Source organism: Odocoileus virginianus, chromosome 9 (assembly GCF_023699985.2).
Source record: "Odocoileus virginianus isolate 20LAN1187 ecotype Illinois chromosome 9, Ovbor_1.2, whole genome shotgun sequence".
NCBI lineage: Eukaryota > Metazoa > Chordata > Mammalia > Artiodactyla > Cervidae > Odocoileus > Odocoileus virginianus.
The window spans coordinates 42558352-42583386 of record NC_069682.1 but is presented as its reverse complement, the minus strand read 5'-3'; the positions used below and the strand labels follow the sequence as shown (position 1 = coordinate 42583386).

Below are 25035 nucleotides of genomic sequence, written 5' to 3'. Positions count from 1 at the left end.
AAATTGTAACAAATACTCAAATGTGTGTTTGAGCAGAAGATGGTGGGACAGGAGGAAGGAGCAGGGTTGAGGGTGTGGAGGGCCCCTTGAGGTGGGGGCAGTCATTGAGTGGTGAGGGGAGCCCGGGAGCCCCTGCCTGCAGCCCCAGGGCTGGTCCTGGCTGCAGACTCCCCTGCGGGCAGCGCAGAGACCAACTCAAACCCAGGACAAGGTGGCGCTTGGGACCATCGGGCTCAGCTATTCCCTCTAAACAGAGACCAAGGGCTGAAATAAGATAATAACTGAGGAAGGCACCAAAAGGAAGACTCCCTATTTCAGAACCCTGACCCCGACCGCAAGTGAGTCCACAGGAGAACTCAGCCCTGATGCCCCCACAGCCCCTCTGCTCAGACCCTCAGGGCTGCAGCGTTCCTGACTTTCCACGTGACCTTAGAAAACCATGTGTTCTTAGGAAACCACGGATGGAAGCATGCCGCTGCTCGTCCCGTGTGTCAGAGGTCACTGCAGGGTCACCCCTGCCTTCCCGCTGGCTTGCAGCAGGGGGGGGGGGGGGGTCCAGGGCCCCTGTCAGGGACACTTTTTGCATCCTCTGTGCCTGGTGCTGCCTTGTGTCTGCTCTGTGTCAGACCGGAGCCCTGCTCCGGGCACACCTCCGCAATCTTCTGTGGAAACCTTAGCTGTGCTGCCGGCTCCAGACCTGGGCCTGGAACGTGCTCTTTCTGTTTCTGTTCTGAGCCTGCTTTCTCTTTAGCCGGGCTTTCCAGAGGCCAGGGGAGTTCACGCTGAAATTCATTCAGGAGCCTGTTAACAGCTGTTGTTTCCAGCAGGGACAGGCAACAATATAATGCTCACTCAGAGAACAATAAATAACTCAAATACGGGAGGTTTCTCCCTCTTCATTCTGCCGAACAAGAGGAATCAGCCAGGGAAGGCCCCGCTCCCACCCTCGTGGCTATGCCAATTTACTGTGTGGGAATGAAATCTCTTCTTGAGTTATAATTTCATTAAAGGAGCCCAGTAATATTCCAGAAATACTGTGAAGCTCACATGATTTAGTCTGGAGCATTTCGAAATGAAATTACAATTTTCTAATAAACAGGGCTCCCAACCAGACACCCACAAAACACACCAAGCCGTTTCAGAGCTCACCTTAGACAAACTGTGAAATACTTAGAGATGGTTTTCCATCCATCAGAGTTCTCCATTTCTAGGGTGGCCAGAGTTGTCAAATAAAAATTCAAGACATCTAGTGAAGACTGACTTTTGGATACATGAGAGATATTTTTCTGTGTATATCTCTATACTATCGTGTGGGACGTACACACACTACAAAAATTATTATTTATCTGAAATGCAAATTTAAGGCAAAAGACTTGAATAAATATTTCTACAAGGAAAATGCACAAATGGCCAATAAACACATGAACAGATATTCAACATCATCAGGGAAATGGAAATCAGAACTAGGGTGAGACAGCCTTTCACACATGTTAGGCTGGTTGCTATTAAAAAAAACCAAGAAAATAATATTTGTGGGTGAGGATGTGTAGAAATCAGAATGCAGTGCAACGCTGGTGGGGGTGTAAAACAGTGCAGCCACTGGGAAGCCTATACGTCCACTCAGGTGTAGATCCAGAAGAACCGACAAGGGGATTCAAAGAAATACAGCACACCCATGTTCAAAGCAGTGTGACGCACAACAGCCAAATGGGGAGGCAACCCGAGTGTCCAGAGGTAGACGGACAGACGGATGGATGTGGTCTGTACACAAGAGGGAACATTATTCATTCTTGAAAAGGAAGGGGATTCTGATTCAGGCTACAGCATGGTGAACCTTGGGGACATGGTGCTAACCAAGGAAGCCAGCCACGAAAGGACAAATGCAGTGTGACCACGTCTGTGAGGCCCCTAGAGACCTATAAATCACTGAGACAGGAGGTATGATGGCCTCCAGGGGCTGGAGGAGGGAAACGGGGCTGGTCAGTGAGTGAAGACAGAGCCCAGCCTGAGGAAATGAGGAAGCGGGTTGTGGAGGTGGTGGTGGCTGTACAACATAAAGACATACTTAACATTTCTGAGCTACATGCTGGAGTACGGGTAATACTGCACCTTTTATATTTTGTATGCTTTACTACAATTTAAAAAATAAAAAGTAATTCAGGTTTAACTGGACATCCTGTGGATTTTCTGGTAACCCTAGCCCTTCATTGGTTGATTCACTCCTCTGGTGTGGTGGGTTTGGATTTCGGGCCGGCTGAAACCAGGCAGAAAGCCAGGCAGAAAGCCTCAGAGATGCTGAGTCAGCTCACCTGACTCTGGGTACCGCCACCTGCTAGGCTGCTTCAGGAGGGAGAAGTAGTTACCCTGACAGCACATGTACTCTAGGTGGGAAACAGCGACTCCTAGGAAGGACACATAGAGTCTTCTCTTTTTAATCACAGTGCACAGCTTGTGGGATCTTAGTTCCCCAACCAGGGATCAAAGTGCTGTGAAAGTGCAAAGTCCTAACCACTGGATGCTAGGGAATTCCCTCAGATCGAGTGTCTAGACGGTCATTAGGGAAAAGGGTGAGGAACTGCATTTTCTATTTAGAAAAATTCCAAGACAAATTATTTGCTGTTGGTGCCTTCTTCGTGGTTGTTTCCTGGACACAGGCCTGTCAAGGTATCTACTTCTGCAGGTTCCAGGTGAGCAGAGCCTCAGTGCCCAGCTGCTTCTATCTCTGTGTTTCTCACAGTCATTTAAAAATCTGGCTTCATGCAGGTCACAGACTGATGGAAAATAGAGGCCCTGCTTTTGTACTCTCAGTTCTGGATGATTTGGGTCTGCTGAGAGCAGCTGGTTAACAGGGCTCCCGGCCTCTTGCTGGAGAGTCAGAGAAAGGAGGGGGTCTTTCTCCTGGGAAAACGGGCTGGGCATCCCGGCCTGCGGACGGGTCTACGGCTCTCAGCTCAGGCCCAGTGTCCCTGTGAACCAGCAGGATGTTGTTCTGTGTGAAAGGCCCCTGTTAGGACAGCATGCAGGCTGGCCTCCAGTCAGGAGTGATTTGGGGGGACATTCAGGTCATTAGTATAATGGCATTTTCAATGAGCTACTTGGAGTGAATGATCCAGGACATTTGTATTATAAACCTTATTACTCAGTGCAAACAACTGCAAAATAAATGGCTTTGGCCCACGTTGAAGTGATTTCTTGTGTTTTTGGAGCACGTGTGGGGCAGAAGCCACTTCCTGGAAATGCACGAGATCACATTGGTTGAGAATATTGATAATGAAGACGAAACACAATTTGGTGATGACATAAATATAGAAAAATGGAACAAAGTGGATGGTTCAGAAATGGAATCATACTTGTGTGATCAACTGACCTACAACAAAGGTCTCAAGAGTCTCACACAGGTGTGAAAGAAAGTCTTTTTAACAAGAAGTGCTGAAAAACTGTACACCATCCTGGAAAAAAGTGAATTCTGAGCTCTATCTTGAATCATAATGAAAATGGTCATAAGATCAATGAAATATGTATTCCTTCAAGAATGCATTCATTCATTCATATATATTCGTTTAAGAAGAAACCTGAGCCAGAGCATTTGCAGAAATGTTATTCGAGGCAGCTCTCATTGCGAAGCATCCCAAGGGCCTGGTAACAGAAGGATGTGAACATGGACTATTTTAAATTCATATTGTGGGTGTGATCAACAATAACAAGGATTGAGGATTAAGATACTTTATGACACAAATGAATCTCTAGAACATCACGTTGTGCAAAAATCCAGGTGTAAAAGACAAGGTTCCTTGTGATCCCAGAAGAGGCACAGCCCCCCTCGGCAACAGGTCACACAGAGGTCACACACGGGTCACACTAGGGCCAGGGAGGCTGTCTGGGAGGGCGGGGTCTTTCCGGGAGGACGAAACCTCCCAGGTGTAGTCAGAGACTTGTGTTACATGGTATGCATTTGCCCCTGGACTGTGACACACACACTTTGTGCATTTCTCTGTGTGTAAATTATATCTCAATTATTTAAAAATAATAAAGATACAAAATGTGACTGGACAAGAAACTAAACGATGAGAAGTGAGCATAAGAGCACGATTTACTCCAGGAAGGAGAAACCGAGGTGACAGATATTAAAATGAACTGTATGTGCAGTCAGGCCTCCTAGTCAGGGCCTGGGGGTTTTGCTTTCTCTTTTGCTTACTTTGTAGATTTGGAAGCTCAAATTCATTTAAAGGGCTTTAAGAAGAATGTCAAAGACAAGGCCCTTTGGAGCCGTCTTCGGACACAGGAACACAGAGGAAGAATGAGCCCATGTGAGTGGAAGGCTGGGAGCGTCAGGCCCTGTCACATGCCCTGCAGCCATGGAGCCTCAGTTTACCCACGAGGACCGAGGAGTCGTGCAAAGATCCAAGCGTTTGGACCGTGTTGTTGTGAACTCTGTGTTTGCTTTCACAGACTGTTTTATCAACAGTTTATGAAACAATTTTTACCAATTAAGATGAAAATTTAGGAAAAACCCTTTGGGGTAGGAGTCCCAAGTCAGTCACTTGGAAAATCTACCCTTGTGAAATAACATGTTTGCTGGAACAAACATGTTACTTTTTGTTTTTGCTAAAAACCGTGACTGCTAAAATGCCTGCGGATTTGATCTTCTTCTCTGCCTCCTGAAAAGCACTAAATAGTTCACAGATTATTTTTAAAAATGAGATCAGTCCGGCACTTGGTCCTGCCCTATTTCAGCAGTTTGGAGTGAGGTTTGTGCTCTGTCCTTGGCGTCCATGGGCCACACGCGGCCACGTCCTCACGGCTCGGTGACAGCTGGAAGCGTCAGAGCGTGGTCAGCACCTTCAGGCTACAAACCCAACTCTTTGTGTGCTCCCTCCTTGTGTTTCCTCTTCCCCAGACGTGCACTGACAGACGGCCCCCAGGCCTGACCCACTTTCCTTCCTGCCGTGGCTGCTCCCCTAGCACAGGTGTGTCGCAAACTGATGCTTCTATCCAAACAGAGATGAGGACAAGCCTGAGCAGGCAGGCTGCCCGGGAAGCCAGAGAACAATTAACCTCCATGCAGGCAGCAGGGGGGAGGCAAGACGCTCTCTCGCCGATTTTCAGGAACATGAATTTTAAGAGACTGTGTTCAAGCTGCCATCTCTGAGCCAGGAGTTCAGGCAGAAAAAGACTCTGGGCCTGTGACATGAGAGGGTCTGCTCACTGGCCGGGCTCAGCTGGTAACGCCCAGGGGATAAGATCATGAGTTTGGTCTTGAAACTGGCAGCCAGCCTGTCTATCCCTCACTCACTGTATCGGCTGAACGGTGTCCTCCCTAAATTCAGGATAAGTCCTGACCCCCAAGACTCAGAATGTGACCATATTGGGAGATGAGCCTGTAAGAGGTGATGAAGGTACAGTGAGGCCGCGAGGGTGGGTCGTGATCCCCTGTGACTGGGATGAGGAGCTAAGGACAGACACTCATCGAGGAAAGACTGCGTGAGGACACAGGGAGAAGGTGGTGTCCGTGTGCCCAAGGCAGAGGCCTCGGGCGGACCAGCCTGCCCACGCCTGACCTCCAGCCACTGGGGCACACTAATACATTCACACAACAGATCTTTATCGAATGCAAGTTAGTTGCTCCCAGAATCAATACTTTCACACACTGATGCCAAGAAGGAACAGTGTGAGGAGCCTGTCCTGTCCAGGGAGGCCAAGGAGGTGGGGGGGCAGCATCTCACTGGAGGTGACCTGACTGCTAATGATAGTGCCTACCCTTTAGGGTAGGCCCCAGAGCCGAGTGTTCTTGTGCTGAAAGGTGAGTCTGGGCTGGGTCAGAGGGGTGGGGTCCAGGCCGGCTGAGGGCCCCTGTGCAGAGGCTCTGGGCAGTTCTGAAACTTGGCATCTTGGTCTGGGTGGACCCCCCCACCCAGGGGGTGTCCTAGGCTCCTGTGGGCCTGGAGCCTTGGTTCTGAACTGGGGGCCCAGGGGGCCTGAGGGCAGCAAACATATGAGTTCTGGATGGTGAGTGGGGGGAAGGAAAAGAAGGGGAAAGGGAGAGGGAGTAAGGGGAGAAGAAGGGCAGGAGAGAAAGAGCTCACCCAAGACCGTCTGAGGCCCACACATGGGTCTCCAGTGTCACCCCCACTTGCTTGCCCCCCACGTGTTCACCAGGTCCAACTACACCTGGATTATTTGGGGAAGTGGGGGAGGGGCACCTGAAACCACACCAGCTCCGCCCCCGATCTTGCTCTGCACTTTGCATGAACAGCAGGCTCAAAGGACTGACAAGTGACTGATGGGGACTTTTTGCAAGAAAGTGCATCTAAATAAAAAAAAGAAATTCTCTTCTAAAGGTGTGTGTTCACACTGTATTCAGACCTGTGAGGAGTCTAAAGTGTGTGTTCACACTGCACTCAGGCCTGTGTGGCCTCTGAAGTGTGTGTTCACACTGTGCTCGGGCCTGTGTGGCGTCTGAGGTGTGTGTTCACACTGCATTCAGGCCTGTGCAGAGTCCGAGGTGTGTGTTCACACTGCCCCCAGGCCTGTGTGGAGTCCACGTTCTCCTCCTGACACTCTGTTATGACTGGCAAATGGGCCTGTGTAGACATCATTCTGGTGAGGGAGGAGGCAGAGGTGGTCCAGAGAGATGACCATGTCTGTTGTGTGTCATAGTCCAGCGCTGCCCAGGTTTGGAGGCAGGCCTGAACACAGGAAGAGGAGACATGAGTGGAAAAGGGGGCATGTGTTGGGACAGACGGGCTGTGGGCACATGCCTCTGGGCGCTCTTGGGCAGGGTCTGGATGGGGCGGCCCCAGTGCTGACAAGGCCCGTGGGCCTGGGCTGCCTGATGGGTGGCTCCTGGCTCCTTCGGAGCACGAGGCCATTTACAGGATGACACACTGCTTGTGAAATATTAGTTTCTTATTACTTCTAGTGAGTAGCAGACTGGGTGGAAAGCAGTGTGGTAGATGGATTTTCTATAAGAGGGGCCACGTGTGTGTTCTCTATTAGATGCCATGAAAATCAATCTGCAACCTGGTTCAGGCTGGTAAAATTAGATCTAAAACTATTTAATTCTGTTTCAAGAGTGTCTTCCCATCTGATGCCTGGCCTGCGGACACACAGTGATAAAACACCCTGAGTTATTGGTGGCTGTGTGCTTGTCTGTTTGGGGGAGACGCGCCTGGTGTTATAACGGCCAGAGCCCGCAACACAGTGCAAGTCCCCTATCCCCGTGAGGCTCATTTTAATGCTCTTATTTTGTTCGGCTTCGTTTGGTAATAAGATGTGGCAAATGGATGTTTTTAATTTGCCTGAGGACCTGTTTCTGTGTGTTTGGAGTCAAGCCCCATGATACAGAGTAACTGTTTGGGGCAGGGTGTTGGGAGCTGGAGTGACACTCAAACACAGGGATGGGGAATGGATTCGAATCACTGCTTTTTCAGTTGAAAGCTTCTCTGTTTGGGGGCTCTTACAAGAACTGCAGGATTGAGGGTTTCCACGGTTACCTCATCAGCCACTAGCCTTGCCGACAATCACCTCTCTCGGCTCCTGCTGGTAGGAGAGTCCATGTTACTCTGTGCTGAGACCCAGCCCTCCCAGGGCTCTGCGTGTCACCCGTGGAGGGTCAGCAGCGCTGGCCTCAGGCCAGAACCCTCCTGCTCGGCTCCTTGGCTCCTGTGGAGCTCCCGTCCCAGCGGTGCTGGTTGGAGACGAGTGAGGGGCAGTGCTACTGCCCCAGGTGCCTGTGTGCCTGGGGTCTGGCCGCACTTGGGGCTCAGAGAGAACAGGGCACCATGCCCCTTCTGGAGCTCGGAGGCCGAGGCCGCCCCGGATGAAGTGCGTTCTTGCTGAGTGGTTCCTGCTCTGCTGTACCATCCTGATGACAAGCTCCTACGTCGTATTTAATCAAAACGTGAGCATATTGTTTCAACACCAGGACAAACAGGAGGCAAACCCTTTCTTTGAACCAAGCAAGTTTAAGGACAACCCTGGATCCTGGCCGTGTGGACACTGTAGCTCGTGGTTCCCGTGTCAGAGATCTGAGAGTTTGCGTGCTGGGTGCCTGACCAAGCAGCTTCCTCGGAGCCAGCCAGTTCCTGGGGACATGTCTCTGAGTGCATGGGCCCTTTCTCTGTGATGCGCTTAGGAGTGATGATGGGCTGTGTGTCCGGTCCCCAGGCAGCAAGCTGACAGCCTGACCGTGAGTCTCGAGATGACCAATAATGCCGCTAAGACGGAACCACCCCCTTCCCCCCTGGGGCTCTCACTGCACCACTGGCATGCATCAGAGTAGCAATGACAGAGCCAGGCCAGGGCACTGGGATGCACAATTCACTCTGGTCGCCCGTGTGCCTGGTGAAAACATGTCATAGCAGAATTCAATGATCTGCTCTCCGGCTGCCACAGTGTGGGCCTCGGGGGCAGCAGTGAGAGCTGTGAGCTGTCCAGGACCTGGCGTCTGCCCCACTTGCCGAGACAGACTTGGCTGATTCAGTGAAATCCATGGACCTAAAGGATGCTGACCAGACCCCCAGAGGCTAAGTGATGGACAGTGGTTCTGAAATCCCCAAATCTGAGCTGGAAAGAAATATATTAGGACCATCTCATCCCCAAGGAAGCAATAGGTTAAGCCCTGGAGCAGACCCTTTCTACTGGTTCTTCTCATTAAAATTGTCCAAGAACATGTAACTTGCTGAACCCTACCTCCCTTTTTGCCCACATTAAGTTAAATTTCAGGGGGAAGCTTCCTGCCTACAAGTCCTGGCATTAGAGCTGAGTGGGGCTGCAGAGCCCCTGACCTGCCTCCTCCATCCCCGGGGAGCCCTCCTACCTGCTCCCGGCGGGTCCTCGGAGACCCTGGGTACAGCACCAGTTGATTGAGGACAGCCCCCTACCTCCTCCCCTGCCCAGGGTCTGTAACAGGCTTGATGCTGCTTATTTGGGTGTTACTGGTATTGACTATGTCTCAAGAAGAAGCAGTAAAACACCAATTTTCTGTATCACCTCAACTAATACTTGCAGCAGTCTGATCGTTAGCTGCTAGTATTGCCTCCTTCTCATCGATAAGAAAACCGAGGCATGGGAAGATTACATGATTTGCTCACACTCAGGCTCTGGCTCACGGCTTTCGCAGAGCAACCATGTCTGCGGAGCCCTCAGCCCACAGACCCTGTGAATTGTGAGTTCTGGGGAAATGCAAGGTCTGTTCCCAGGGCTGTGAAAGTGCCTGCATATAATAAGTGTCACCTGTATGCTCAACAGAATCAATTCTGCAGCAACAGCTATTGTTTTTCTGCTTTGTCAGAAACACAACATTGTAGATTAACTATGTGTCAATAAAAAAGAAACGGTCAATGATGCGGACCAGGTCACTAGGGTGGGACCCTGGGAGGAGAAAAGATGGGTTCAGTAACACCTGGGACTTGCCTTCAGAAAAGCAGAAGAGCAGAGTCTGTTGCCTCATTGCTGCTAGTGCCGTTTCTCTATGTAAATTCTCTAAAACTTCTGTTTAGAACAACTTTTTCCTGGAACTGAGTTAGAAACACAATAGAAGTAGAGACTCCAACAGGGCTGACGCCTTTGTTTCTACTTTGTCCTGGCTGAGTTACCAGGAATTCTGAGGAGAGCTCTTGTTTCTGAGAAATTGTCAAGGACTCCATGCAAGTGTTTGGGGTGAAGGCAACAATTGAGACACAGGTGCTCCGTCGAGCACCCTTTTCTCCGCGAGCCCAGTGCCTCCTGCGAGCTGGGATACTGGGGGGGCTCCCTTGTGGGGGTCAGGCCTAGGGCAGCCCTCGGGTCTTCAAGCAAAGTTGCAAAACATCCTCAAGAGCTGGGCTTGTCCACTGCCACCTGGACCACGCAAGTGTGTTGAGAAGGGAGACGGGAAACATTCACTGGAAGGCGAGTTTGCTGAACAAAGGAATGTAAAATACCTGTGTGCAAATCTAAGCGAACTTGAGTTTAGCTCTGTGGGTTTGGGACTCTGCTCCTGCTTCAAAATTGCTCTGTCTTTTCTTTAGAGCTATTATATCTATAAATTCAAAACAGTCCAAAACAGAGCAATGTACTTCTTCTGAACCCATGCACAAAGACTGCAGCAGGCCTGCCGAGTGAATGTGGGCAGACTAGATGGCAGTGACCTGTGCACGCATCCTGAAAGGGTCTGGAGGCTCTGGTGTGGGGTAGTGTTGGTGTGCCCAGCTCTAGCTCTGGGCAGGTCCACTGGTCCCCAGGAGGTGTGGGCGTGCTTCTTGGTCCCACTGTGGAGCCGTGCCCCGCCTCAATCCCTGGGAGCCGGTCACCCTCTGTGCCCCCATTTCCTCCCCTTGCTACAGAAGGAGCAGCCTCCCACGAGTTATCATGAGCATCAGTATGGCAACCCCATCCAGGTGCAGGCCTTTTGGGGATCCTGATAGTCCCTTTCCCCCCTATGCCCATCCTGGTTCTCCCCACTTGGGACCCACCCCACAGACAGAGGGATCAGAGCCAACAGGAGGGCGGCTGGGCCCTGGGGCCAAGGACTCTGGGTCTGGATGGGAGGATGAGCGGATGGTGGGTGGGCAGAATTATGGATGGAAGGGCCCATATGTGGAGAGCATGGGGATGAGAGACGGGCACACGCCTCACCTCGTCAGAGCTGGAGAGTACAGTTGGGAATATGGAGACACCAATTGAGAAGGAAAGCACTCTTTTTGTGTGTGAGGCTGCTATGTCACAAAATGATCATTTGGTTCAGTTTTCCTTAACCATTTCATCAAGCTGGTTTTGTGTAAATAAGCTGCTTCAACTGAGTGGATTAGCTGTTTATTAAAATTAAAAATAGTGATTCAGTTTCTGGAAAGGATAAAACTAGACTAGGAAAAGTTATTTGCTTGATTCAGTTGATGTATGTCCTACACTCCTTTTGTAAGTATAACGACATAGCTCTGGAAGAAATAGATTCTCCCATAATGCTGGATTTGGGGCAAATAAGGAGGTTAAGGAGATGGGCATGTGGACAGTGCTGGTTTTAAGAAAAACAAGAAGGAAGCAGAGGGTTGCATACACACAAAAATGCAAGGTGACACATTTGGCTACTGTGTCTGGGAAGCTACTCTTGATTTTGAATATGATTTAAATGCATTGAAAGAATCTGGTGAATGGAGATGGATCTTCACTATAATATACTTAAGCACTGAAGAAAGAATCAGTGTAGGAGGTCTATCTGGGCTCCCAGAGTGGGCTGGGTTTTAGGGGAGCCAGGAGCCACCCCTCAAAGGGAACAGGGAGTCTGGAGGCTGGGTCATGGGGTGCAAGGATGCTGTGCACACCATGGTTTTGTTAACTTCCATTACAGCCCCTCCAAGCAGTTCTCATCAGATAACTGGTGAGTTCCATGTCCAAGGCTAGGCTAGGACGATCTGCCAAAGCAGGAGTCTCCTCTCTCATCGCTGGATCTACATGTCGAGTATGTGCTAGTTAGCTTTTGCACAACATCACTGTGCTCGCTTAAAGACTCTTCAGATTAAAGATGCATCAAAGTGATTCAGTTCTCTAAGTTGTGGGCCAGAAATCAGTGTCTCTCTGGACATCGTCCAAGAGTAAAATGTAGCACAAATCGCTTTTAAAAATTAATAATTCACAAAATCTATGGGCTAAGCCTGGTCTGGCTTGAGAAGATAAGTAAAATAAATACTGTAAAGTCAAATTTTTAATAATCTGTGGCATGGAATTCAAGCACAAGAGAAAACACTTAGCAATTAGGCAGGAGCATTCACTATATGATGAAATGTGAATAATAATATTTAAAAGCCCTGCACCCTGCTCACCAGCAGGAAACCCCTTCTTCAGCTCTAACTTGGCGCATACAGCTCATGCCATTTCTGTTTCATGAGTCTTGCCTGGAGATGTTCCTGTTTGAGCAGTTACTTTTATAAGTGTTTTTACATCGACAGCTCTGTGTAAGGCTGACGAGAAATGGCAGAGACAGATGTTTGAAGAGGTAGTGTCAGACCAGTGCAGTCAGGAAATAACATAATTAGATCCGTGACTAGCTGGTAACCAGTGCGGGCGTATTTATCTAATTATCAAAACTGTACGTTGACATCTGAGGGGATTTCATCATAAGAGGTTTACAAGATTTAGAGTTCAGGCTGAACTCCCCAACTCTATCTACAAAACAGAAGCTGGCCTCTGGGTTACATCTTTCCACGATGAAGAATAAAACCCCCAGTGGCTGATGGCAGGCCCTCATCATCCAGAAAGAGGATCAACTGAAAAGGCAGAGGACCCGGAGCAGCGAGAGGGGAGTGCAGTGTCCTCAGACTTGGGATCCTGGCTGCAGAGGCTGGAGGACCACGTCCAGGACTGTGACTCACGCCCAGGACAACCCAGAGCGTGGTCCTGAAGCATGGGTGCTGAGGCTTCCTCCCTTCCTCCCCGGGAGCCTGCATTGCCCGTCTAGCCTGAGTGGGTCAGTGCAGAGGAGACCGAGAGGGCAGTCTTGGCATCTGAGTCCCCGGGTCCTTGCTCTCCGCTCTGCTGTGCTCTGTGCCCACCCTCCCTCTGTGCAGGGGAACCACTCAAGGCCCCACACCCTCCACCTCCCATCAAAGCTCTGGCAAAAGTCAAGGCCAATGACAACAAACACATAGACAGAAGTTCAGCGTCACTCGTTAATAGAGAAACGCAAGTCAAAACTACAATGAGGTCCCACTTCACACTGTGCAGAATGGCCTTCATCAACAAGTCTACCAACAATAAATGCTGGAGAGGGTGTGGAGAAAAGGCAACCCTCCTACACTGTTGGTGGGAATGTAAATTGGTGCAGATGCAATGTAAAAGAGTATGGAGGTTCCTCAGAAAACTAAAATGACAATTACTATCAGCAATAACTTTCTTGGGCATACATTTGGAAAAAACTCTAATTCAATAATTCAATAATAATTCATAGGCACCCCTATGTTCCCTGCAGCACTGTTTACAAAAGCCAAGATATGGAAGCAACCTAAATGTACACTGACAGATGGATAAATGGATAAAGAAGATGTGATTATATATATATAATGAAATATTACTCAGCCATAAAAAAGAATGAAATAATGCCACTTGCAGCAATGTGGATGGACCTAGAGATTGTCATACTGAGTGAAGTAAATCAGACAAATAGAAATACCATATGACATATCTTATATGTGGAATCTAAAATATGACACGAACATATTTATGAAACAGAAACAGACTCAGACATAGAGAACAGACTTGAGGTTCCCCAGTCCCGGGGGGGGGGACTGGGGAAGGGAGGTAAGGATGGAGAGCTTGGAATTAGCAGATGCAAATTATTAGATGTAGAGCATATAAACTATAAGGTCCTATGCACAGGGAACCACATCGAGTCTCCTATGATGAACCACAATGGAGAAGACTATGAAGAAGGTTACACATATGTGTAACTGAGCCACTTGCTCTACAGCAGAAGCTAATACAACATTGTAAATCAACTACGCTTCAATAGAAAAAAGTCAAGGCCAGTGATGGTGGCCAGGTCACTAGGGTGGGACACTGGGTGGAGAAAGAATGGGTTCAGATAGCACCTGGGACCTGCCTTGATTTAATCCAGACAAAAGGAACCTCCTGCACTCAGGTGGAGTCAGAGATTTTGCTGCAGACAGAATGTCTGAGTCCTCTAAATTCATACATGGAAAGATGACTCCCAGTGTGGTGGTGTCAGGAGGCGGGGGGCCTCATTTCATGGGAGGTGATGAGATCGTGAGGGTGGAACCCCTAGGATGGGATCAGTGTCCTTGTAACAAGATCCTGAGAGCCCCTGCCCCTCCTCCATGTGAGGACCCAGCGAGAAGACGCAGTCTGTGAACCAGGACGTAGGACTTCACCAGACACAGTGGTACTTTGATCTTGGATCCACAGCCTCCAGAGTTGCGGGGAAGAACTCCTGCTGCTTCAACTCCTGTCTGGGGCCCTTTGTTATAGAAGCTTGAACAGACGAACCAGCCTCTCGGTCAGGAACAGCACATGCCTGTGCCCATGGGTTCTGCAGTCCTTGCCTCCTGTGCGAATTTGCACGGGGTGCTGGTTTCCAGGCCAGGGGGCCTGCTAGGACTAAGGGATCTGAACTCCAGCTATGCTCAACATAACTAAAATAATGGCACTCAAGTGACCCCGGTTTTAACATCAGGGTTGTTACCCGATGACGTCAAGCAAGCCAATAGATTTTTCTGGCTAACAGTTGGCTATTTCTAAAAGCTGTGGGGGTCTGGGAGCCTCAGAGGTCATGTGGGATTGGAACAGTCTTCGAAAGGGTCTTTTGATTACAGAATCTTATTCATGTATTGGAAAAAAAATTCATTGACAACTTTGGGCCAGATGTGATTCTGTGCCTTGGGGCTGTAACAGTAAACTTAGCCCCACAGGGATGAAGAGTGTGAAGAGTCTTCACTGTGAAGAGTGAAGACATGTAGTCCCTCAGAGCAGGACAACTTCACCCACCCTCCTGGTCTCTGTTGGTGACGAGCCCCACAGCTTGACCATCTGGAGCTACAGGTAGAACAAGGCTATCTGCTTGTCCTGCAGAGCCCGGGACATGGGCTGCCTGACTTCCACAGCCAGTGATGGTGCCCAGACCAGCCCCTTCTCTGCCCAGCATCCTGGTCCCCCATTTCCACTCCCGACCCCCGGCAGGTCTCCACCCCAGCTCCAGCTCGCCTCTCAAGCCACACCCCTGCCTCCTCCCCCAAGCTAGAGGCCTCGGGACACAGGGAGCCTCCCAGCCTCAGGCTACTGCTCACGCCGATCTTCGCCTCCTCAGCTGAAGTTGCTGCTGGGCTTATTTTCCCCCACTCATCTGAGTCCCTCTCAGTCCTCAAGGCTGAGTTCTATTCCTGAGTCCTCTCTAGGACCTGCATGAGCTTCTAGAAACCTCTCTGTCCTCCTCTCTCCTGAAACACTCGTGGTCTCAAGCCTCACCATCCTCATCAGAGGATGCTGTGCACCAGCTGGGCTTTCACGGTATTCCCCATCCACAAGGGGATGCTCAGCTTTTCTGGAGGTGGGGCACCAATTCCTCTTTCACAGACTTCTTCATACCCAGTGGGTTCTATCTAGATACACAGTAGGTCCTCAAAGACTGTTGACTGATTGTCACTGAGAAAGACAGGAGAATATTAGAAGGTTTTCATGGGACTTAGGAGTAAGTGAAGTCCAGGGTGATCGCTCAACTACCCACTAATCTAGTGGATAGTCTGTCCATGGACAAGAAGACATGCTGTGCATCCCAGGTGGGTCTATGTTGGAGCCATGGTTCTAAACCTCATGGAGGCAGATTGCTCACTCTGCAGCCTCTTCCTGACTTCCTTGATGGACTTGTGATAAAGCTTCATATTCTCGTGGTGGTGGCGGGGTTGGTGGGGGGGGGGGGGGGACCTCACAAATGACTTTCATGTGCCCCTGGAGAGCTTGATCACTGGTTGGCCTAATTTCTCTGGATCATCTCCAGGAAAGTTTCAGCCATAGCTGTCAGGCCAGCTTCTCAAATGGTCCATTCATTGCACACGTAAACTCAGCACTTTGTGTCTCATAACAGTGCACCAGGAGACAGAAAAGAGAAAGAGAGAAAGGGAGGAGATAAATAAAGAATAGAAGGCACAGATGGGCCTGGACAGTTTCTCATTGCTTGTTCCATATGATAGAACTCAACACATCTGGTCGGCTACGAAAAGCATCTTTGCACTAATTTGTTTGTCAGTATCCATTGAGAGGACGATCTGTCATCCTGTCGTATTCCAGTTGCCCCGAGATGTCTGAAGACAAGGCTAGCCACAAATTGGAACAGTGGCCACCAGGGAGCGAGCGGTGGAAACCACCAGCTGTTCTAAGTAACATCAACTGTGATATTTTTGAAGCTGAAATTTCAGCCTCACTTCTCCAAAGGCATTTAGCAGCTGCAGGGAAAAAAAGCTCGTCACTATAACGGGAGAATGAATTTATTTCTCCTCATGTCCTGGTGTGTGTGTATGTACATGTGTATGTGTGCACATGTGCACAAGTGCATGCATGCTAACCTTCATTACTGGCTGGAAAAACAATAGAACGAGGTGGTAAGATTTCAAAGAGAATGGGACCTCTGTCTTGCTCTTTGGTATCCAAGTCTTTCTGGTCCAAGGAAACACAGACCATGGTTGTATAATTTGTCTTGATTTGCAGGAACAGGAATTGAGATTTCATTGTGTTGCCTCGTTTGATTCCGTGATGGTATCATCTGGCCATTGCACCCCGTCTTCTGTCCTCACCACACCTCATTCCCCACCTGCTCTGCAGGACATATGATGCTAAATGGCAATCATTTGTTTAAATTTCTATCTCCCTGAGAAAGTTTTAATCTTCCCAGAGACTATGCTTTGCCCTGGAACACAACAGATGCTCAACAAACATTACTTGGGTTGAACTAATTTAAATTTCTGTCTTTTAACAAGGCAGGAAGTGTGCTGACATGTTGTACCTAACGGATTGCCGGTCAGCGTCCCCAAGGTTGCTCTGCACCTTGCTGTCCTGCCCCCGTTCAACAGGCCTCCGTGGAGAACTGCAGTGCAGTAGGTACTGCATTCAGGCTCCTTGGAGTCTCATCAAGGACGATTGGGGTGTCTAAGGCAGAGGTCCTTCATTTGCTCCTCTCCTGAGGTCTCCTGGGCTGCCCGTCCCCCCCCAAGAGCTGGCTCTGCTCTGGACTGGGTGACCCGTCCACCCCATCCTTGTCCTTCTCCATTTGTCAGCAGGTTGGTGTACAACCTGACTGACACGATGCCTGTGGCACGTAGTGCACGTTCTGGAACAGACTCACAAACTCTGACGCAGCCAGAATCAGAGCCTCCCAACCGAGCACCTGTCACCAAATAATGTGTTCAGAAAGGAAGGAGAGGAGGGTTCAATGTGGGCCGTGTGGCGTGGCAAGCTCCGTGGGGCCGCGCGGTGGGAGAGGCTGGATAAGCTCCAAGCTCCTCCCTCTGGTTGGGCTGGTCCCGTGAGCTGTGCCGTGTTCGTCAGAGGCTGTGCTTATATTTTATATCTGGTAAGAAGTGAGAAAGCCAAACTAATACAGAGAATGGGAGTCAAGGTCTGACGTGCAGAGAAGTCTGTGATTTATCAGATGGTGGTATTTAGGCTTGCGGGTCAGAAGCCACATGGCGCACAGGTCACTGGGTAGATAGCCAGTCTCCGGGCTCAGGAGCCCTCAGTGAGGGCTTTATTGGCATGGCTATTTCATGGAAGTTTTTTCTCAGGATCCTGTAGATTTCAGGATTACATTACTTTGTTTCTACATGCCCTCAGTGTAACACCTGATGCCTCTGGGGGATGCTTAGCTATTAACTGAATGAATGAATTAAAGCTTGGGAAGAAAGAAAGAACCATTAGATTGACTTATGTACATTATGACCTACTCAAATTGCTGGAGAATACAAAAACTGACTTTGCTTAATTAACTTGCATAAACATACTGAACACAGCACCTCCAGCTTCTCAGAGCAACGGTTAACAGAGGTAAGAACAAAGCTCCCTAATTCTCCAAATTTTTATGAAATATGGTTGGTCGTACTTTTTCACGAAGTCTTAGCGGATTACTCCGATCTTTACACTAGCACTTTTGCTAAGGACATTTTTTTCCTTAGTGTATTTTGATCTAGGGTGCTGACTTACTTTTCCAAACAGAAAGTCCTAAATCACGAAGTCCCAAGTCTCTAACGGAGGTTGAGATTGCAGTCTGTCTCCTCTGTCTGACAGCAAACCTTGCTGTCTGGCTCTTGGTGTAGGTTTAAGAAATATTTACTCAGAAGGGAAGGGAAAGGTCCCAAGGATTGTCTTCTTTTTTGTCTTCCTCTGTTATTGATTATCATCCTTCCTGAGTCAGTTGTCCTGGGGCAGGAAAGGCTGGGCTGACTGCATGGACCCCCAAGGGTGAGGCAGCTGTCAGGCTCACCTTGTACACCAGAGCCTAGCACAGCAGGGGACCCTCCATTCTTGAAGAATGAATCAACGGCTAAGCGAACGTCCCATTTTAAAGGTGGTCCCAGGTATGGATGAAGATGGCTGATAGACACACGAAAAAAGCCCTTTGCTTTCTAACTCAGTCCAAGTTTAAAAACATAGTCTTTTATTTTCCATCTGGTCCCTAATGAATTCAAGTTGACATTTAAACCCTGAGGTAAGGGCTTCCCTGGTGGCTCAGTGGTAAAGAATCTGCCTGCCAATGCAGGAGACACGGGTTTGATCACTGATCCAGGAAGATGCCACATGCTGCTAAGCAACTAAGCCCTGATGCCACAACTACTGAACCTGAGCCCAAGTGCTGCAACGACTGAAGCCCACACGCCCTTGAGCCTGGGCTCTGCAACAGCAGAAGCCGCCACAAGGAGAAGCTTGCGCCCCACAGCGAGAGAGTGGCCCCAGCTGGTCATAACCGGAGAAAAGCCCTTGCAGCGATGAAGACGCAGCACAGCCAAAAGCAAATAAGATACATAAGTAAAAAAACCAAAAAACCAAAACCAAAAAACCCCTGAGGTAAGCTTTGAGAAAGGCAATTATCATAATCCAAGAGAGAGGAAAATGAAGAGAGAATAAGGGAAGAAGTTGTGAGAGAGGAAGGGCAGTGTCAGAAAAGAGAGCCAAGGTCACCACAATCACAACTGTTCCTGAACTGAGTCAAATTTAGGAGTGTGAGTCAAATTAAGACAGATGCATCTCACGTGTCCCCCAGAATGTTTTGCGTAGCAGGTAACGCAGGGCGTTAAAACGACCTATTCTCATTGCTTAATGAGCCTGACTGGAGACCATATGTGTGATGGATTTTTAAATGATTTGAGGGAAAGAGGGAAAGGCAGCAAACAGTGCATCCAGGGAGGTGGATTAAACACTCGGATCACCGGCTGCGTCTGGGTCGTTTCACATTCTTACAACCGCCTGTACAACTGTGCCAGCGTCACAGACGTGGAGCCTGAGTCTTGCCAGGACACAGGACAGACACTAGTGAGTGAGGCCCTGACTAGCTGTGTTCGGCCGCTGTCTTGACGTCTCCCCAGGACTGTGAGTTAGTGTCAGAGCAGCTGCCCCTCTCACCGATGAGGGGTGGGGGGAGGCAAGTTTCTAGGAGAAGAAGAGAGAAGATAGAAATACCATCCTGCTTAGAAGTTCCTCGTCCACATCATTCATAATAGGAGATTCAGTAAGATGTGTAATCGTGTTTAAAAAGAAAACCGTTTCACAGGAAGCCTTGTAGAAAAGCCACTTGAGATAGGACAAGCCTCTAATGACCACTGGCACCCCCTCAGTCAGTCCCCTCAACCTGCGCCTTATTAACCAAACAAACATCAGGGGAGGAGAATGCGTGATCTGCAAACTCCAGGGCATCTCCTGTAATGTAACATCATTTTGTAAGAGAGATCACTTTCACATGGTTCTCCACTTTGTGTGTGCATGTGTGTGTGTGTCTGTGTATACATGTGTGTGCATGTGTGTGCATGTGTATGTGTTTATAGAATAAATAAACTTATTCATGCATAGCAGCTCCTCAGAAAACTCTCACTGTTACCAACTATCTATTCATTTTCTAGAATTTTCAATATGAAGAATCATCATGAGGGAAACCTACAATTTCCTAACAGCTATCATTTTTTAATTTCTTTTGTAATTAGCCCAGATCACTTTTTGTTTTAAAGGAACTCTTTACTGATTTTTGGTGAACACATTTATTTCTTATGCTTAAAAGCTGGTAATACTGGTGGTTTAAAAGGCAATTATGCTTGGCTTTTCATTCAAAAGCTTCTTTGATATTACAAAATAATAATAGGTGACAGTGTTAGAATAGCAATTGGGTTAGTCTTCATGTAATGCTTTGTAGTGTTGTAAACACTTTCATAATAATAAAAAAAGCATTTATGTTGTGAACACTAAATTTTTGTTTCCTAAAAATTTCCACCTTCCAAAGCTTTTAGGGAATAGGACACTAAAGCCTGTTAATGCGCTCAGATGAGTCTGAGTATCCCTTGGGGAGAAGCTACCTGAACTGCCATTTAAAGTTTTACATTTCTGCTCTAAATGAATGATTTCATTTAAATAAAAGGTCTTATTTTCTATGATGAAAATTCATCTGCTTCATGTAACTCTGAAGCATTTTGATTTATTACTGCCTATATTTTCTTCCAAGGAGAATATTCTTCCAGAGACATTATGCAAGAATCCTTATATTTCTTATCCTTTGGCATTTTCTATTAATCTCATTATATCTGTGTTCATGCTTTTTGGATACTAAATTAGAAATATATAGTAGTTACATATTTGGATAAATACAATTGTGGGAATTCATACCCTGATCAGCTGAACGAGCCTGCCTAGAGTGGCCAGGAACTGTGCTAAGGGCTCTTAGAGAGTTGAGAAGCATTTTCCAGGGAGAGAGGAAGGGGGTTGGAAACACTCTATTTCAATCTTCTAGGAAGAAATGCATAAAGTTTGTTAAAATAAATTTTTTGAAATTGTTTTGGTAAAGTAGTGTTAGTCACTCAGTCGTGTCCGACTCTTTGTGACCCCACGGACTGTGGCCCGCCAGGCTCCTCTGTCCATGAGATTCTCCAGGCAAGAATACTGGAGTGGATTGCCAATCCCTTCTCCAGTTTTTGTAAAAGATGTAAATAAAGAAACACTTTTCTACAAATTCATGGGGATATAGACACCAGTATATGTATATGTGTGGGCTTTCCTGGTAGTTCAGCTGTTAAAAGAACCCACCTGCCAATGCAGGAGAATCAAGAGTTGTGAGTTCAATCCCTGGGTTGGGAGATCCCCTGGAGAAGGAAATGGCAACCCACTTCAGTATTCTCACCTGGAAAATTCCATGGAGGGAGGAGCCATGGGGTCACAAAGAGTTAGGCCTGACTGAGCAGGCACGCATATACGTATATCTAGTTGTGATTTCCCATATTACATTGTGTTAGTTTATGTACACTTACAGCATATGCCTATGAGGTTATAGTTAACAGACACAGTTAAGTGTGGACAGTTTCACCCTAGATAATATACATGTTTCGATGCTGTTCTCTTGAAACATCCCACCCTCGCCTTCTCCCACAGAGTCCAAAAGTCTGTTCTATACATCTGTGTCTCTTTTTCTGTTTTGCATATAGGGTTATCGTTACCATCTTTCGAGAGGGAGGTGGGAGGGGGGATCGGGATGGGGAATACATGTAAATCCATGGCTAATTCATGTCAATGTATGACAAAAACCACTACAATATTGTAAAGTAATTAGCCTCCAACTAATAAAAATAGATGGAAAAAAAAAAGAGTGTGGACAGGGTACATCAGGAGCCACTCTCCAGCAGGAACACACACAGACATGCAGACGTGGTTTACCAGCAGGTGGAGTCAAGCATCATCTTGAGTAGTATCTGTGTGTCTGGTGCTGATCCAAGAGGGGCTGCTCTGGGACTTCCCTGGGGGACCAGGGGCTGAGACTCTGTGCTACCAACGTAGGAGGCCCAGGTTCAATCCCTGGTCAGGGAACCTGGTCCCACATGCCACAACTAAGACCCAGTGCAGCCAAATAAATAAATAAATATATAAAAAATGAAAGACACTGATTTAAAAGACATGTGGAATAAACTTCTAGGCCCAGGTATTGACTGGCACCACATCAGTGAATGGAACTTAAGTGAACTTGGTGTCCCTGTGAACGTCCTGCTCAACCAGAAAGGCAGGGCAGGAGGCCTGGCCCCACCCACCAAGCAGCTCTGGGCCTTCTTGCCCATCCAGGGCTCACAGAGGGCTCCAGTCAGTCAGATATTGTCAGTTTTCTCTTCCTTGTTCTTTTCTGGCACAAAGGGAAAACCATTAGCAGCAAGAGACACATGAAGACAGGAACTCAGAGTTTATCCGAGCGCAAGTGGAAACATGATTCTGATAGACTGTGGGGAAGGAAGGGGCTTGGGACAGTGACCTGTGTCCATCGGCAGGCAAGCACTTCAGACAGAAGGCAGAGACTTGGAGGTGGAATGGACTTGGGAGGTGCAGGAAAATGGTGAAGATTAAAATGAGCCAGAGATAAGATGCACATTATACTTTGAGTAAATAAGAACTGGCTTGCATGTAAGCTAAGTTGTGTCTTATTCTTTGCGACCTCACAGACTGTAGCCCACCAGGCTCCTCTATCCATGGGGATTCTCCAGGCAAGTATACTGGAGTGAGTTGTCATGCCCTCCTCCAGGGGATCTTCCCAACACAGGGATTGAACCTGCATCTCTTACTACTCATGTACTGGCAGATGGGTTCTTTGCTGCTAGCACCACCTGGGAATCCAAATAAGAACCCTATTTAGTTATTTTGAAGAAAATTTCTATTTTTATTTTTCATGTGAGATTCTTGAGTTGAGGTCTAGTGTCTTATGCACTCACATACCAACAGCCTGATGGCTCCAGTCCACACAGGAGAGTGGGGATTTTCGGGGTTGCCCTGCCATTGTCCTCACCCCTAACACTGGGACCCTCTCCCCTCTTTCCGGGGAAGGCAGCGCAGTGTGATCATGTCAACTCTGGATTTGGGGCACAGGAAGTATTACCTTTTTTCTTTTTTATGGTGGGTGGAGGCAATCATCCACTTTTTGCTCCTCTAGTCCTCACTGCACATTTATATCACTAGACTTCGCAACCACTGATGAACCACATAAAACTAAATAAAAAAGACAGACTGAATTCCAAACTAGACTCAAGAACATGTTTGCTGAATGACCTTGGGTCAGTCATTCTGATTCTCATGGTTTTAACCATATCCACTCTATATGTAATATTCTGTCTCATCTCTCTAATATTCCATAACATTTTCTCCCACACATGCGTTATTTCCCTTACTCTTTCTTCCCCTTTTCCCATTTTCAGTGCATAGACTATGTATCTTTCTAATAGGTAGCTTTCTGGCTTCACAGATTGGAGCCCCTCAGTCCACAGACATCCCCAAACGTAGCACAACTTCAGTGTCATCAAGATGAGCAACAGTCATGGATTTTACTTTCAATTTTATTTTTTAGTTACCACAGCCTAATTTATTGGTTGTCTGTCCTAGAGGTTACTCTGCACTGATTTTCTAAAAAACAGCTAATGTCTAATGTAAAACAATCATGAGTTGCCACACTCCAGTTCAAGGTAAACAAATGTGAGCCAAATATTAATAGTGAAATACGGTTGTATTTTCCAGAGTCCCGTGGAAGACTTAAGTGGGATCCCAGGAATGGGAGTCTGTTTTAAATAGAGAAATGGAGTCTTCAGCTGAACACAAGCTGTGAAGATTAGTTCACTAGTTTTTGTGCTTCAGCTGAGTCTGGGAAAGACCTGGCGATGAAAACTCACGTGCACACACTCCCATCAGTCATTGCCGTAGCTGAGAGAATGAAGAGCTTGCAAACTGCAGAAACACTTGTGATTATACTTTCTTCTGAGGTTCAATGTCACCATTTTTCAGCCCCCTTGGTAGTATAGCTTGACACTACCATATACATATTCCTGAGTACAACTGTCAGGTAGACCAGATGTCAGTTTTGGACCTGGGGATGAGGTGCCTAGTTTCATTTGCTGTTGGGTAGTTAATAACTTCTGTTTTCTGAACTGTCCTTTATCATCCAGTCAGAGAAGGATAGCTTAGATTCTTAGGGGAAAACAATAGGAAAAGAAATGTTTCTAGGCAATATTTTTCTTCCAACAAGCTAAACTGTCTGAAAAAAATTATTTTCTGGGAAAACAATATTCCTGTCTATTGTTTTCATTGGGCTTCCCTGATGCCTCACCTGCTAAAGAATCTGCCTGCAATGCGGGAGACCTGGGTTCGATTCCTGGGTTGCGAAGATCCCCTGGAGAAGGGAATGGCTACCCACTCCAGTATTCTGGCCTGGAGAATTTCATGGACTGTATGGGGTCATATGTATTTTTTTCATATGCACTACTTTTAACCTGTGCTTTCTAGCATCTGAAAGGAAGAAGCATTTGTGTGATTAATCTTTCAGAATAAACAGGCAACTCCTCTAAGAAAAGTTGTTGTAGAAAATTGTTTTCATACAGTTCTTAATTTTGGGGGACAATTTTAATAATAATGGTAATAATAGCTAACATTATTTTCCTAAGCTCTTAATACATATCACCTCAGTAAACTGTCACATTCAATCATTATTAGGTAGGTATTACTTATCACATATGCAAAATCAAACAGGAAGTAAAGCCAATCATTTTTATTTATTTCCGTAAGATTTTACATTGTACTTTTTCCTGTGGCAATTTGTTAATGTTGTGATAATCAAAAGTAGTTTTAACACTGGTTGGAGTGCTAAGTGATTTGTACAGAGGGGTTTCCTTCAATTTTAAAAGCTGACACTGACAACAGCATTTTCCTGTCTTTGATATAGATGAAGGAACTGAGCTCGGAGAAATGAAGTAACTGTGCTAATTCCATTATTCTGAATTCTCTTTTTATATTGTGGAAATGACAAGAAATTATTCATTTGATTTTACATTGTAAGTCAATTCATAAGTGAATGTGTGGCTTTTCCACACAGTGGCCCCATTAACATTGAAAAAAATGAAACAAGATTCAGATAAGAGGCAGGTTCAATTTTAAGCAACACACACTAAAAAAATTTCTTGAAATAGGATCTTTCCATAACTTTCTCATAACTGTGAAGTTGAATACCCCATGGGGATATCATATTAAGCGACTGAAATTTAAATCATCTCAGTGTACAACACCTGGATTATTCACATTTTCCAGGAAAGCTTTTCTCCACACTGCCCTGGTCCGGCAGGTCCCTGGCTGTGGTCCAGAAGTGAACAGAAAAGAGTCGAAGGCTTCTTTCTGGGTCGGCAAGTTTGCTGATGTTCTCCTGTCACTTCATTCCTATTGTGTCTTGTCTGCACCTCCACAACTAAACATGTGCTGATTTCATGTTTTTATCTAAGTTTCAGATTTCCTTTTCTTTATTGTGTGTTAGTGTTTCCTTTTATAGATGCTGAGCTCCTATCCCAGGCCTAA

At 47.2% G+C, this 25035-nt stretch overlaps 1 protein-coding gene across 1 annotated transcript in view; it reads right to left on the bottom strand.

Moving 5' to 3' along the window:
- Positions 1–25035, bottom strand: part of ADARB2 (adenosine deaminase RNA specific B2 (inactive)) — a 227444-nt gene that overhangs the window by 62338 nt on the left and 140071 nt on the right. The window lies entirely within an intron of this gene.